This window comes from Homarus americanus, unplaced genomic scaffold, assembly GCF_018991925.1.
Source record: "Homarus americanus isolate GMGI-L3 unplaced genomic scaffold, GMGI_Hamer_2.0 scaffold25827, whole genome shotgun sequence".
NCBI classification, from domain to species: domain Eukaryota; kingdom Metazoa; phylum Arthropoda; class Malacostraca; order Decapoda; family Nephropidae; genus Homarus; species Homarus americanus.
This window is the reverse complement of record NW_024738300.1, coordinates 9,627,778-9,643,856: the sequence shown is the minus strand read 5'-3', so window position 1 is coordinate 9,643,856 and position 16,079 is coordinate 9,627,778.

Genomic DNA, 16,079 nt, shown 5'->3' with positions numbered 1-16,079 from the left:
AACCCCTTGAGTACGATGGCGTTAGCCCCGTGAATACGAGGGCATTAACCCCTTGAGTACGATGTATTAACCCCTTGAGTACGATGGCATTAACCCCTTGATTACGATGGCAGTAACCCCTTGAATACGATGGCATTAACCCCTTGTGTACGATGGCATTAACCCCTTGTGTACGATGGCATTAACCATTAACCCCTTGATTACGATGGCAGTAACCCCTTGAATACGATGGCATTAACCCCTTGTGGACGATGGCATTAACCCCTTGTGTACGATGGCATTAACCCCTTGAGTACGATGTATTAACCCCTTGAGTACGATGGCATTAACCCCTTGAATACGATGGCATTAACCCCTTGTGTACGATGGTATTAACCCCTTGAGTACGATGTATTAACCCCTTGAGTACGATGGCATTAACCCCTTGAATACGATGGCATTAACCCCTTGAGTACGATGGCGTTAGCCTCTTGAGTACGAAGACCTTACATTCATCCTGCTCAAGGGGTCAGGACTAGTGTCAGCATACGAGTACTTGAAGGTTGTCATCGTACTCAAGGGGTTGAAAATATCTTGTGCTTGGGGTAGGGGGAGGAGTCGGGGGGTAGGGGAGGAGTGGGGTGGAGGAGGTGGGGAGTAGGTTGGGGTGGGGTAGGGAGTGGGAGTAGGAGAGGTGGGGTAGGGATGGGGTGGGGGAAGAGGTGGGGGTAGGGATGAGGGCAGGGGGTAGGGGAAGGAGGTGGGAGCAGGGAGGAGGGGAGGGTGGGGGTAGGGGGAAGAGGTGGGGGTGGGGAAGAGGTGGGGGTGGGGAGGAGGTGGGGTGGGGAGGAGGTGGGAGCAGGGGAAGGAGGTGGGGGTAGGGGTGAGGTGAAGGGAGGGAGGGGGTGGGGGGGATGAGGCAGGGGTGGGGGGTGAGGCTGGGGAGTAAGGGGAGAGGCGGGGGTAGGGGGTTCATCAGTCTGTATGTTCATCTTGTATTATTATGTAAGTCTTGTTTATATCGTTACTGTTGTTAGTTTTTTTTGCTGGTCTTAGTTACTGTAGTAAGTTTGACAGTGCAGTATTTCACCTTTTAGAAGCTGTCTGTCTGTCTGCCTGCTTGTCTGTCTGTCTGTCTGTCTGTCTGTCTGCCTGTCTGTCTGTCTGTCTGTCTGCCTACCTGCCTGCCTGCCTGCCTACCTGCCTGCCTGCCTGTCTGTCTGTCTGTCTGTCTGTCTCAGTACTGTGTTGAACCTGTCATATTCCGTCTTTTAGAACTCTCTCTCTCTCTCTCTCTCTCTCTCTCTCTCTCTCTCTCTCTCTCTCTCTCTCTCTCTCTCTCTCTCTCTCTCTCTCTCTCTTAGTACACCTGAGTACTTACGTTTTCGGTCTTAAGTAAACGTATAATTTTTATCTTAAGTAGACTAAATTATCACGTAGCCCCAGTAGACCCTCTCACCTGTCTCTTGGTCTCTGTACAAGTAGCTCCAGAACCCGCCAGGTAGCAGTGGAGCGGGGCGGGGCGGGGCGGGGCGGGGCCGGGCGGGGTTGGATTGGGTAGGTTAGCGAGTCCAGGAGAGACGGGGAGGAGTCACTGTGGGAGATTCACGGAAGAGGAGGAGAAGGAGGGGGAGGGGCGTAGTCCAGACCACTTCAACTAGGCCCCTGTCAAGTAGCACTGGGAAGGGTAGAGTGTTGGGGGGAGGTGGGGAGGTCCAGACAGGATAAGGGCAGGGAGGTGCAGGCAGGGTTAGGGCTGGGAGGTGCAGGCAGGACATGGTAGGGCAGCGGGGAGGTGCAGGCTTGGCAGGGGTAAAGGCAGGGAGATGCAGGCTGGGCAAGGGCAGGAGGTGTAGGCGGGACATAGTAAGGCAGGAGGTGCAGGCAGGGGCAAGGGCAGGGAGGTGTAGGCAGGGCATGGTGGGGCAGGGAGGTTCAGGGAGAGTAGGGTAAGGGCGAGGAGATGCAGGCAGGGTAGGGGTGGGGAGGTGCTTGCAGGGCCGGGTAAGGGCGGGGAGGGGCAGGCAGGGCAGGGTAAGAGCGGGGAGGGGCTTGGTGTCCCTGGGTGGGGTGTGGACCTGCACGAGCAAGCTGGTCACGGGAGAATCGATAGTTGACGCGCAGTCTCCAACCTACCTCCCTCGCCACCACCACATGCTTGCACACCACCATCATCACCAACATTCATCCTTTCCTTCCTCCTTTCACCAACGTCCTTCCTTCCTTCCTCTTTCCTTCCCTCTTCACCAACATATCCATCCCCTCCCTCCCTCCCTCCTCTCATCTTCCTTTCCTCCCACTTCCCCAAACCAACATCCCCCTCCATCCCTATCCATCAATTACCATGTCAAGTCAGGTCAAACCAACTTAGGTCACGTCAAGCTAGGAGGTCATGTCAATCTAAGCTAGCCCAGGTCTCATCATGTTACCCATCCCATCTCAGGAGTAAACCAGGTCACAGCAGATCCACGGTGGCTGAGCGTCTTGTTGATCTCATTACTGACTAATGGCACGGTACCACGAGCGAACCTACAATTACCACACGAAATTATAGCTATTAACCTCAACTAATTATATTATGGAATCTAAGTGACTCTTATATGGATTCGAACCGGGTGTCGATAGGTCAAAGTGCAAGCGTCCCTTACCACTGAGCCACTTAGACACTTGTGGATGGCTTACTGCATGGTTGTGGATGTTGCAGTCTGGCGCATGGGGTACAGGAGGTGATAGTCAGGTCAAAGGGGTGTTGTAAGGTCGGGTCAGGGGATGTTATTGTGAGGTTAGGTCAAAGGAGTGTTGTAAGGTCAGGTCAAAGTGTTGTAAGATCAGGTTAGGGGATGATGGTAGGTTAGGTCAATGGAGTGTTGCAAGGTCAGGTTAGGGGATGATGGTAGGTTAGGTCAATGGAGTGTTGTAAGGTCAGGTTAGGGGATGATGGTAGGTTAGGTCAATGGAGTGTTGTAAGGTCGGGTGAAGGGATGCTGTGAGGGTTAGGTCAAATGAGTTTGGTCAGAGGATGTTTTGGGGTCAGGTCACAGTTTTGTTAGGTCAGGTCAGGGGATGTTGTGGGGTCAGGTCAAAAAAATACAACGAGCCGAGGTCAAATTTGTACAATGATACAAGCAGGTCAAACGAAAACAATAAGCCAGGTCAAGTGCTGTGCTGTGAGGTCAGGTCAGTGCCGAAGAACGAGGTCAGGTCACACGGGGGTGTGGGATAAAAATGACCTCCTACACGTCATTACCACAATCGTTGGCACGGATCCTAAGTGCTAGAGAAGGTTAGGTCATGCCAGGTCAGATGTGAATAAACCTCAGAATGTTGATTAGTGCTACAGCTTCGCCTTGTGGTTAGGTTAGGTTATGTTAGGTAGGTTAGTTTAGTTTAAGTTAAACATTTACTCATGAAAAATCTTTAAAGTTTGTGTTTGTGATTAGATTAGGTTAAAGTTAGGTTAGGTTAGGTTAGGTTAGGTATGGTAGTGTATTTACTCTCATGAAAACTGTATATAATGTTTGTATGTGGTTATAATAGTTAAGTGGCCAAGATCACTATACTGTTGCCTTATTGTATGTTCTCATGGGGTCAGGTCAGGTCGGGTTAGGTCAGGTCAGGTTTAGATTTCTTAGAATCTTGAAAAGTTTGATTCTTGATTCGTTGTTTCGAAATTTTGAATCTTTTGTAATTAGTTTTGATTTAGAATTTGGGTAAATAATTTTATTTCGCTGATTCGAAAATTTGACTAAATTTTTTATTCATGGTTCGATGATAACTTAATGTTGACTTGATTCGGATTTGTATGACTCTTTTTAACTCTCGTCTTGGATTCTCGACTCTTAGTAATGACTCATGACTCTTGAATTGTTCGAGCTGGGTCAGTCTGAGGTCCGTCGTGGTGTCCGCCATTCCTGACCTGACTGTAAATGTTTTTTCCCCATGAGAGTAGTTTATTTTCAAGTGCAATTTAATTCTCTCTTTCTGGCTCATAACTCTTGCTCGCTCTCTGACTCTCTCTCTCACTTTCTGACTAACTCTCACTCTTACTATCTCTCACTCTGACTCTCTCACTCTCCGACTCTCTAATCTCTCGACTCTATAAGCTCTTTCTTTACCTGATTCTGTATTGACTCTTTCTCTTGATTAACGACTCTTGTTTCTGCCTCACTGACTCTTACCTGCGTGGTGATTGTAGTGATGATAGTGGTAGAAGTGGTGGCGGTGGTGGTGGTGGTAGTAGTGATAGTGGTGGTGGCAGTGGTAGTAGTGACGATAGTGGTGGTGGTAGTATTAGTGGTGGCAGTAGTGGTAATGGTGGTGGTGGTAGCAGTAGTGATAGTGGTGCTGGCAGTGGTAGTAGTGGTAGTATTGCTGGTTGTGGTAGTAGTGGGAGTGGTGATGGTGGTGGTAGTAGTAGTGTTTGCGTCAGGCCAACACACAGGAAGCTCTTAATCTGTTGCAGGTAGAGCGAGGAACAAGAGGGTAGGAGGGACGCTCAACCCTACCTGTCATAGTGAGGATTACCTGACCTAACCTAACCTAACCTTAAGGTCTAGTTGTGGGATGTAGGGAGAGTAAGGGTACGGAGCCCTTACTGCGAGCCCTTAGACAGATGGAGGAAGGGTAGGTAAGGGAGCGTTGGAATGAGGGAGGTAGGAGAAGACAGATAAGAGGAAGACGGGAGGTTTAAGGAGGAGTGAGTGAAGGTGAAAGAGGGAAAGAGAAGGAGAGGAAGAGAGGTCAAGAAGGAGAGATATGGGAACAGGAGGGAGAGGAAAGTGGGAGGGAAGGAGAAGGAAAGAGAAGATAATAGAAGGAAAAAGGAGGAATAGGAGATGAAGGGAAGAAATGGAAGAGCTTTAAGAATACATGAAGAGAGGGAAAAGGGGGGAGGAGAGGTGAGGGAAGAAGGGAGAGGGGTGGGGGGGTTGACAAGGCCCCAACATGGCCGGCGGACACGACTGGGGGATGACTGGTTAATGTGTTGTCCTTCCCTCACCCAACATGGCGTGGAGGGGGGGGGGGAGGGGGTCACTCTTTTAGGGAGGAGGAGGAGGAGGAGGCACTCTTCTGGTGGTTAGGGGAAGCACGCACACACACACACACACACACACACACACACAAACATACATACACACACATGATATATGATATAATCTGTCACCTCACACAATCTGTACTAACCTGTAGACAGCAACATAAGTAAATTTGCTGATGACACTAAAATAGGACGTGTAATTAAATCTGACGAGGACTCCGCAAAACTACAGGAAGATCTAAATAAATTTTTCGATTGGTCTGAAAATGTCAGATGAAATTCATTGTGAACAAATGTATAGTACTCAGTATAGGAGATGTAAACAGGGAAACCAGTTACCAGATGAACAACGATGTTATAGAGAACTCCGAATGTGAGAAAGATTTAGGAGTAATGATAGGTAGGAATTTTAAGCCAAGTAAACAATGTGTATTTGCTCGAAACAAGGCTAATAAAGTACTTGGGTTCATACAAAGGAGTGTTAGTTATAAGACTAGCGAGGTCTTCCTAAAACTATATCTTGTGCTTGTGAGACCTCACTTGGATTACGCAGTTCAGTTCTGGTCACCGTACTACAGAATGGATATAGAATCCTTGGAAAGAATCCAGAGGAGAATGACAAGACTAATCCCGGGCATTAGGAACCTTGAGTACAGAAACAGGTTAAAGCGTCTTAATTTGCACTCCCTCGAGAGACGTAGAGAGAGGGACGACCTGATAGAGGTGTATAAATGGAAGTCAGGGCTAAACAAAAGGGACATTACAAAGGTACTCAAACTATCCAACCAGGAACGAACTCGTAACAATGGTTTTAAATTAGACAAATTTAGATTTAGGCGTGAAATAGGTAAACACTGGTTTGGATATATGAGCGATAAGGGTTGGGTGTAAATGGGACTGCCCAGTATGGGCCAATAGACCCGCTGCAGTTTCCTCCATTATTATGTTCTTTTGTCTTATCACACAATCTGTCATATCACACACGTTAAATCATCGAACGAATCCGACTGAATCCTCGATCCATCTCGTCTGCTGAGAGAGTGAGAGAGGCGCTGAGAGAGTGAGAAAGGCACTGAGAGAGTGAGAGAGGTACTGAGAGAGTGAGAGAGGCGCTAAGAGAGTGAGAAAGGCGCTGAGAGAGTGAGAGAGGCGCTGAGAGAGTGAGAGAGGCGCTGAGAGTGAGAGAGGCGCTGAGATAAGGAAAGAGAGAGAGAGGCGCTAAGAGGGTGAGATAGGCGCTGAGAGAGTGAAAAAGTTGCTGAGAGAGTGAGGGAGGCGCTGAGAGAATGAGAAAGGCGCTGAGAGAATGAGGAAGGTGCTGAGAGAGTGAGAGAGGCAGCCATGTTCACTACAGTATCACCAGAAGCAGAAATATACTGTGCCGACCATTCATAAAATTCTCCTTTTAATTTAGTTAGGCATTAGTGGTAAGGCCTGGGATTACCTTATGTGTGTGTGTGTGTGTGTGTGTGTGTGTGTGTGTGTGTGTGTGTGTGTGTGTGTGTGTTCTTTAAAGTGACGAAACATAAACAAATGATTTACCTGGACTACAATATGGACAGTTGGTTGACCTGACTTGGTACTGGCTGGGTACCGTGACTTTGGCCTGACTTTGGTGCCGTGGTTTTGGCCTGACTGGGTACCGTGAAACCTCTATTTAACGGACTATATGTAGAGAAAGTCCGTTGTATCGAGGGTCCGTTAGATGTGAAATGCCCCAAATAACGGATTATATGGAAAGAGAAGTCCGTTATATCGAGGTTTCACTGTAATGACTTTATATTTTGTTTTGTGTTCATTAATTTACACTATTTCGCTATGGTTCTGATTGGTCGTTGTGCGTGATGTTGAACTCTGATTGGTCGGAATGTTTGATGTCGGGTTCTGATTGGTCGGTAGTGTTTGACTTTGGGCTCTGATTGGTTGGTGTGTGATGCTTGGTAGTGATTGGTAGGAGTGTTTGTCGGACAAATCATCACATGAATTAATTTGGGGTGTCTAATCTTCAGGTGATCAACAAGCTAATTACAGGTGTGCGGGAAAAGAGACACTCAAGGTACAGGTAGACGATTCTTATAAGGCTCGTAAGATAATGTTCCTCGTTAGTGGAGGTGCCAAGGTGTGTGTAGGGGAGGGGGGCAAGGGGAGGGAGGGGAGGGGGGCAAGGGAGGTAGGGGAGGGGAGAACGAGAGGAAGGGAGGGGTGGGCAATGGAGGGGAATTATAGAAGAGGAATGGAGGAGAGGGGAGGAGGTGAAGAGAGATAGGAGAAGAGGAGGGGTAATAACGGGGTAGGGAGAGGAGAGACAACAGAAAGGAGGAGGAGGAGAGGAGAAAGAGGAGGAGGAAGATCTGAGGAAGGAGGGAGCAAAAGTAAGGGTAGGGAAGAGGAGATAACGGAAGGGGAAGGGAGGGGAGACAACGGAAGGGGAAGGGAGGGGAGACAACAGGAGGGGAGGGGAGGGAGGCATCAGGTACACCCTCACTCGACCGCCACAGTAAACTTGATCATATCGATCCTGAGTGGCCGACGTCATCCACCCATTGCCACCTCTCCTGCCAACACCCCTGCCACCACTTTGTACCAATATCACCACTGCCACCACGACTACCACTATCTCTACCACCATCGACACCTTTATCACACTACCACCACTCCCACACCACTCTCCCCTCACCTCGTTCCTCCCCTTACCCCCCCTTCCTCCCCCCACCCCCCTCTTCCTCCCCCCACCCCTTCCTCCCCACCCCCCTCTCCCCTCACCCCCTTCCTCCCCCTCACCCCTTCCTTCCTCACCCTTCCTCCCCTCACCCCCTTCTCACCCCTTCCCCCTCCCCCCTCACCCCTCTCAATTGCCCATCATCTCCTCCTTCCCCCATTAACCCACCATCTCCTTAAGCATCCCATTGTCCCCCACCTCACCCCCCCACACACCCCCATCACCACCACTCCACCACCACCACACCCCCCATCACTCCCATTCTCACCCTCCCACCACAAAAGTCTGACACGCCCCTCACCACAACACCTCTATCACCCCTCCCCTCACCCCCCTCACCCCCTTCCCCCTTCCCTAGATTTGCCCCTCGATAACACAGCCTCCCCCTTCCCCCCACCTCTATGAGGGAGGGGGGGAAGATGGGTGACCCCGGGGAGTTTGTGTGGATGTTGGTGATTGGGTGAAAGAGAGAGAGAGAGTGAGGGAGAGAGGGAGAGGGAGGGAGGAAGGGAGATGAGAGAAAAAGAGAGGGAGGAAGACAAAGGGAGAGGGGGAGGGATAATGGCACGTAGGGCGGTAGGATGGAGCGTGGTTGTGTTCTGGATGAAAGGATGATGAACCTTCTGATTGTGCGCGGACGAGGAGGGTTGGATGACACGGCCTGGCTGAGATACTTGGTACTGTATACTCCTTGATGGCGTGGATGAGTGTCTGGATGATGGGTGAGATGGGTAGGAAGAGCTATTTTTCGGGACATGGATGAATCGTGTTGGATGTGTGTGGCTTTTCTATTGACGTTACCTTATGGATGAGGTAATGATGGATGTTGTCATGTACCCTTAAATATGCCGAAATAATAATAATAACAATAATAATAATAACAATAATAATAATAACAATAATAATAATAACAATAATAATAATAATAATAATAATAATAACAATAATAATAATAATAATAACAATAATAATAATAATAATAACAATAATAATAATAACAATAATAATAATAATAACAATAATAATAATAACAATAATAATAATAATAATAATAATAATAATAATAATAATAATAATAATAAAAATAATAATAATAACAATAATAATAATAATAATAAAAATATTAATAACAATAATAATAATAATAATAATAATAATAATAATAATAATAATAATAATAATAATAATAATAATAACAACAATAATAATAATAATAATAAAAATAATAATAATAATAATAATAATAATAATAATAATAATAATAATAATAATAATAATAATAATAACTAATAATAATAATAATAATAATAATAATAATAATAATAATAAAATAATAATAATAATAATAATAATAAATAATAATAATAATCAATAATAATAATAACAATAATAATAATAATAATAAAATAATAATAATAACAATAATAATAATAATAATAAAAATAATAATAATAACAATAATAATAATAATAATAATAATAATAATAATAATAATAATAATAATAATAACAATAATAATAATAATAAAAATAATAATAATAACAATAATAATAATAATAATAATAATAACAATAATAATAATAACAATAATAATAATAACAATAATAATAATAATAATAATAATAATAACAATAATGATAATAACAATAATAATAATAATAATAAAACAATAATAATAAGTAGTTTATTTAACCCATAGAAAAACTCCTCAAATACACTCAGCATACATCAGCGGTAGAAAGGTAGAGAGAATTCAACTCATCTGAATGTTCTCAAACATACCGACGGACTCATGGGGGGGCTATTTTAATGATAGCTTCAACGTGAGTCTTTGCAGCGTAGTACTCTGTTAGACCTCAATAGGTACTAATTTTTGACCTTTGTTATTGTGAGGCGCCGATGGCATTGTTTATGTATGCTGTTCCTTGGTGTGTGTGTGTGTGTGTGTGTGTGTGTGTGTGTGTGTGTGTAAGTTCCTTTAATCGAACTCCCTCCTCATCATTGCTCTCCGCACGTTTATTCACCCACCCACTACTTACAGCTCTCGGGGAAGGCAGTGACCCACCTCTTGTTACACTGGACGTTATGTTGCAGTGTGTGTGTGTGTGTGTGTGTGTGTGTGTGTGGTGTGTGTGTGTGCGTCACTTGCTTATATTACTCTCCAGAGGGTCACACCATTTTGTGTTTATTATTCCCAAGGTCACTTCACACACACACACACTGCACACACATACACACTTCACACACACACACACACACACACACACACACACACACACACACACACACACACACACACACACACACACACACACACACTAAGGAACGAGCATACATAAACAATGCCATCGGCGCCTCACAATAACAAAGGTCAAAAAATTCGAGTACCTATATTGAGTCCTAACAGAGTACTACGCTGCAAAAGACTCACGTTGAAGCTATCATTAAAATAGTTACGCCCCCCCCCTCATGAGTCCGTCGGTATGTTTGAGAACATTCAGATGAGTTGAATTCTCTACCTTTCCTGACCCGCTGATGTATGCTGAGTGTATATGAGGGAGTTTTTTTCTATGGGTTAAATAAACTACTAATTATTATTATTATTATTATTATTATTGTTATTATTATTATTATTATTATTGTTATTATTATTATTAATATTGTTATTATTATTATTATTCACTCCCAGTAAACACTGCTCCTTACACTGTCACTATGTTGAAATGCACTGTAGTTTGAGCTTTTCCCCATCTAGTTATTATATATCTTATTTGTATCACTTATGTTACTTGTATATTATTTGTAATTCGTAACCCATTCCCCAAATATGTAACTGTATATTTTCAGCCTTCTGGCTGCCAAGCTCTTTCAATAAACCGTTAATTATTATTATTATTATTATTACTCACACTTCACACACACACACACACACACACACACACACACACTTACACTCACACACACACACACACAACACACACACACACTGTCAGGAGCTGTGTGTCAAAACACCTGGGCGTGTCATTACCCGATCATCAGGCAGGTGTGAGAGAGGGAGAGAGAGGGAGGGTAGACTAGATCGGGGTGGCGTGTGTCCAAGCGTTTACCTGGTGTAATATTGATGAGGCCACCCCTCCCTCACCCCCATCCCTCACCCCTCCTCCCTCCCTCCCTCCTTCCCTCCTCCCCTGTAAAATTCATGGTCACCCCTTAGATGTCTCCTCGACCTCTTGGGCCCTGAGTCCTGATCTGTCGTCTTGATCCTGAATCCACCATCTTAATCCATCGTCTTGAACCTGGATTACCATCTTAATCCAACACCTTGACCTTGATCCATCATCTTAATCCAACATCTTGACCTTGATCCACCATCATTATCCAACACCTTGACCTTGATCCATCATCTTAATCCAACATCTTGACCTTGATCCACCATCTTAATCCAACACCTTGACCTTGATCCATCATCTTAATCCACCTCGACCTTGATCCACCATCTTAATCCAACATCTTGACCTTGATCCACCATCATTATCCAACACCTTGTCATTGATCCATATAGCACATATACAAATGGATATACATTACTGAAGGAAGAAAGACATAAACAGACACTAAACACAACGAAATAAGACTAAACACAACGAAATAAGACTAAACACAACGAAATAAGACTAAACACAACGAAATAAGACTAAACATAACGAAATAAGACTAAACACAACGAAATAAGACTAAACATAACGAAATAAGACTAAACATAACAAAATAAGACTAAACACAACGAAATAAGACTAAACACAACGAAATACTAAACATAACAAATAAGACTGAACATAACGAAATAAGACTAAACACAACGAATAAGACTAAACACAACGAAATAAGACTAAACATAACGAAATAAGACTAAACACAACGAAATAAGACTAAACATAACGAAATAAGACTAAACACAACGAAATAAGACTAAACACAACGAAATAAGACTAAACATAACGAAATAAGACTAAACATAACGAAATAAGACTAAACACAACGAAATAAGACTAAACACAACGAAATAAGACTAAACATAACGAAATAAGACTAAACACAACGAAATAAGACTAAACATAACGAAATAAGACTAAACATAACGAAATAAGACTAAACATAACAAAATAAGACTGAACATAACGAAATAAGACTAAACACAACGAAATAAGACTAAACACAACGAAATAAGACTAAACATAACGAATAAGACTAAACATAACGAATAAGACTAAACATAACAAAATAAGACTGAACATAACGAAATAAGACTGAACATAACGAAATAAGACTAAACACAACGAAATAAGACTAAACACAACGAAATAAGACTAAACATAACGAAATAAGACTACATAACGAAATAAGACTAAACATAACAAAATAAGACTGAACATAACGAAATAAGACTAAACACAACGAAATAAGACTAAACACAACGAAATAAGAGCTAAACATAACGAAATAAGACTAAACATAACGAAATAAGACTAAACATAACAAAATAAGACTGAACATAACGAAATAAGACTAAACACAACGAAATAAGACTAAACACAACGAAATAAGACTAAACACAACGAAATAAGACTAAACATAACAAAATAAGACTAAACATAACGAAATAAGACTAAACATAACAAAATAAGACTGAACATAACGAAATAAGACTGAACACAACGAAATAAGACTAAACACAACGAAATAAGACTAAACATAACGAAATAAGACTAACACAACGAAATAAGACTAAACACAACGAAATAAGACTAAACACAACGAATAAGACTAAACATAACGAAATAAGACTAAACACAACGAAATAAGACTAAACATAACGAAATAAGACTAAACACAACGAAATAAGACTAAACACAACGAAATAAGACTAAACACAACGAAATAAGACTAAACACAACGAAATAAGACTAAACATAACGAAATAAGACTAAACACAACGAAATAAGACTAAACATAACGAAATAAGACTAAACATAACGAAATAAGACTAAACATAACGAAATAAGACTAAACATAACGAAATAAGACTAAACATAACGAAATAAGACTAAACATAACGAAATAAGACTAAACACAACGAAATAAGACTAAACACAACGAAATAAAACTAAACATAACGAAATATACCAGGATATATTGTCGTGGTAGGTGCACCGCGTTCACCAGAGGATGTCATTGTCTTGTCCCCACGATAACTAAGGCAGCATTGAGTGGATAGATCTTATGATTAGCGTATGTGTTGGTCCTACTGATGACAACATGCCTTTCAATATTAGGCCAATTCTGAGCATTATTACTTATGGGTAAAATATTATGATGCCAGCTTGTTATTTTGACCAGAAGAGGCTGTTGTGTGTGTGTGTGTGTGTGTGTGTGTACGTTCTCTTATGCACTAATACACAGTTAGTAATTAGGTTTTGTAATTATGGATTTTTTAATAATTTTAGATTATTTTATGTTTTTTTTGGGTCCATAAATTAGATTTTTTTTAAACATTTAGATGGAATTTTTTTTTTTAGTTTAGTTTTTGTTTTGATGTTTTTTTTTTAATTTATATAAAGGAACAAAGTTTTATTGTTTCTGTGGCTAATTGTTTTTATTTGTCTATTTTCAGAGGTAAGTGTGGAGCCAGGTGTGTCTGGAGCAGGTGTGTCCGGAGCAGTCAGAAGGTGGTGAGTACAGTAACAGGTGTATACTTTATAAACAGATGTGTACGTTATTAAGAGGGGTATCCGTTGTTAAGAGGTGTGTACGTTATTAAGAGGGGTGTACGTTATTAAGAGGTGTGTACGTTATTAACAGGGGTATCCGTTATTAAGAGGTGTGTACGTTATTAAGAGGGGTATCCGTTATTAAGATGTGTGTACGTTATTAAGAGATGTGTATGTTATTAAGAGGTGTAATACGTTATTAAGAGGGGTATCCGTTATTAAGAGGTGTGTACGTTATTTAGAGGTGTGTACGTTATTTTCAGCTGTGTACGTTTTTGTCACCCTGAGGTTCACACCCGCTTTGTCCGTGGTTGTCTACAGTACATATTGATCTATGCATCACCCTTGACTGTCTTCTGCCGAGTCACTTATATCTGCAGCTAAGTCACATATATCTGCACTATAAGGCGGCTAAGTCACTTATATCTGCAGCTAAGTCACTTATATCTGCACTATAAGGCGGCTAAGTCACTTATATCTGCAGCTAAGTCACATATATCTGCACTATAAGTCAGCTAAATCACCTATCACACTATACAAAGCTAAGTCACATATATCTTCACTATAAGTCAGCTAAATCACTTATATCACTCTATACAAAGCTAAGTCACATATATCTGCACTATAAGTCAGCTAAATCACTTATACCACACTATACAAAGCTAAGTCACATATATCTGCACTATAAGTCAGCTAAATCACTTATACCACACTATACAAAGCTAAGTTACCCAATTATCAACAACGTCTCACAGTATCTCCGTTAGTCTGGACATCTTCGACCTTATCGTTGTCAAAATAGTTATCGGGGGTGATGATATCTCTGGGTGGTTCTCTGGGGGGTGAAATGAGAGGGGAGGTTAACGGGGTGAGGTGGTGTGTATCGTACGCCCAACATCAGGGACCGCAGAAGGAATACCCGGAGAACCAACAGTTATTTCACCCCAAACTGTCGTACTGCATTAGTTGTGTGGGGGGGGGGGTGTGGTAGGTGGTTATGGGGATGATGGTGGTAATGGTGGTGATAGTGGTGGTAAATAGTAGTGGTAGTAAAGGTAGTGGTATTAGTGGTGGTTGTGCTGGCGGTTGGAATGGTGGTAGTGGTAGCGATGGTGGTAGTGGTAGTAGCGATGGAGGTGATGGTGGTGGTGGTGGAAGGCCAAAACAATGTATGGTATTTGCCTCGGTCAGGTTAGGTCAGGTTAGTGACATTTACACCACCCTGTGAGAGTCTGGCGTGACATTTACACCACCTGTGAGAGTCTGCGTGACATTTACACCACCTGTGAGAATCTGGCGACATTTACACCACCTGTGAGAGTCTGGCGACATTTACACCCCCTGTGAGTCTGGCGTGACATTTACACCCCTGTGAGATCAGCGTGACATTTACACCACCTGTGAGAGTCTGGCGTGACATTTACACCCCTGTGAGAGCCTAGCGTGACATTTACGCCCCCTGTGAGATCTTGCGCATTTACACCCCTGTGAGAGTCTGGCGTGACATTTACACCCCCGTGAGCCTGGCGCGACATTTACACCCCTGTGAGAGCCTGGCGACATTTACACCCCTGTGAGAGCCTGGCGTGACATTTACACCCCTGTGAGAGCCTGGCGTGACATTTACACCCCTGTGAGAGCCTGGCGTGACATTTACACCCCTGTGAGAGCCTGGCGTGACATTTACACCCCTGTGAGAGCCTGGCGTGACATTTACACCCCTGTGAGAGCCTGGCGTGACATTTACACCCTTGTGAGAGCCTGGCGTGACATTTACACCCCCTGTGAGAGCCTGGCGTGACATTTACACCCTGATGGTTAATGAATGATCTTAACGACTTTTACCACACTCACGAGGGGCGTTAACCCCACACTCAAGGGACACATTAACCTGCACCAAGGGACACATTAACCTCACACTCAAGGGACACATTAACCTCACACTCAAGGGACACATTAACCTCACACTCAAGGGACACATTAACCTCACACTCAAGGGACACATTAACCTCACACTCAAGGGACACATTAACCTCACACTCAAGGGACACATTGACCTCACGCTCAAGGGACACATTAACCCTGCACTCAAGGGACACATTAACCTCACACTCAAGGGACACATTAACCTCACACTCAGGGACACATTAACCTCAATCATTAACCTCACACTCAAGGGACACATTAACCTCACACTCAAGGGACACATTAACCTCACACTCAAGGGACACATTAACCTCACACTCAAGGGACACATTAACCTCACACTCAAGGGACACATTAACCTCGCACTCAAGAAAACAGACTTAGATTAAGGAGTTTATTTGCTATATATCTTATTGTTTACTTTCTACTGTTCTTTGTCTACTTTTAACCGTTATTGTCTACTTTTAACCGTTATTGTCTACTTTTAACCGTTATTGTCTACTTTTTGCCGTTCTTGTCTGCTATTTACTTTCTGCTGTCTACTCTGGTCGAGTGTCTGGTTAGCCTTTTCTTGCTCCAGTGATAGATTAAGTTCGGTACTCGAAATTCACCTTTATGCGATATATTAATAGATACTTTAATTAATAGG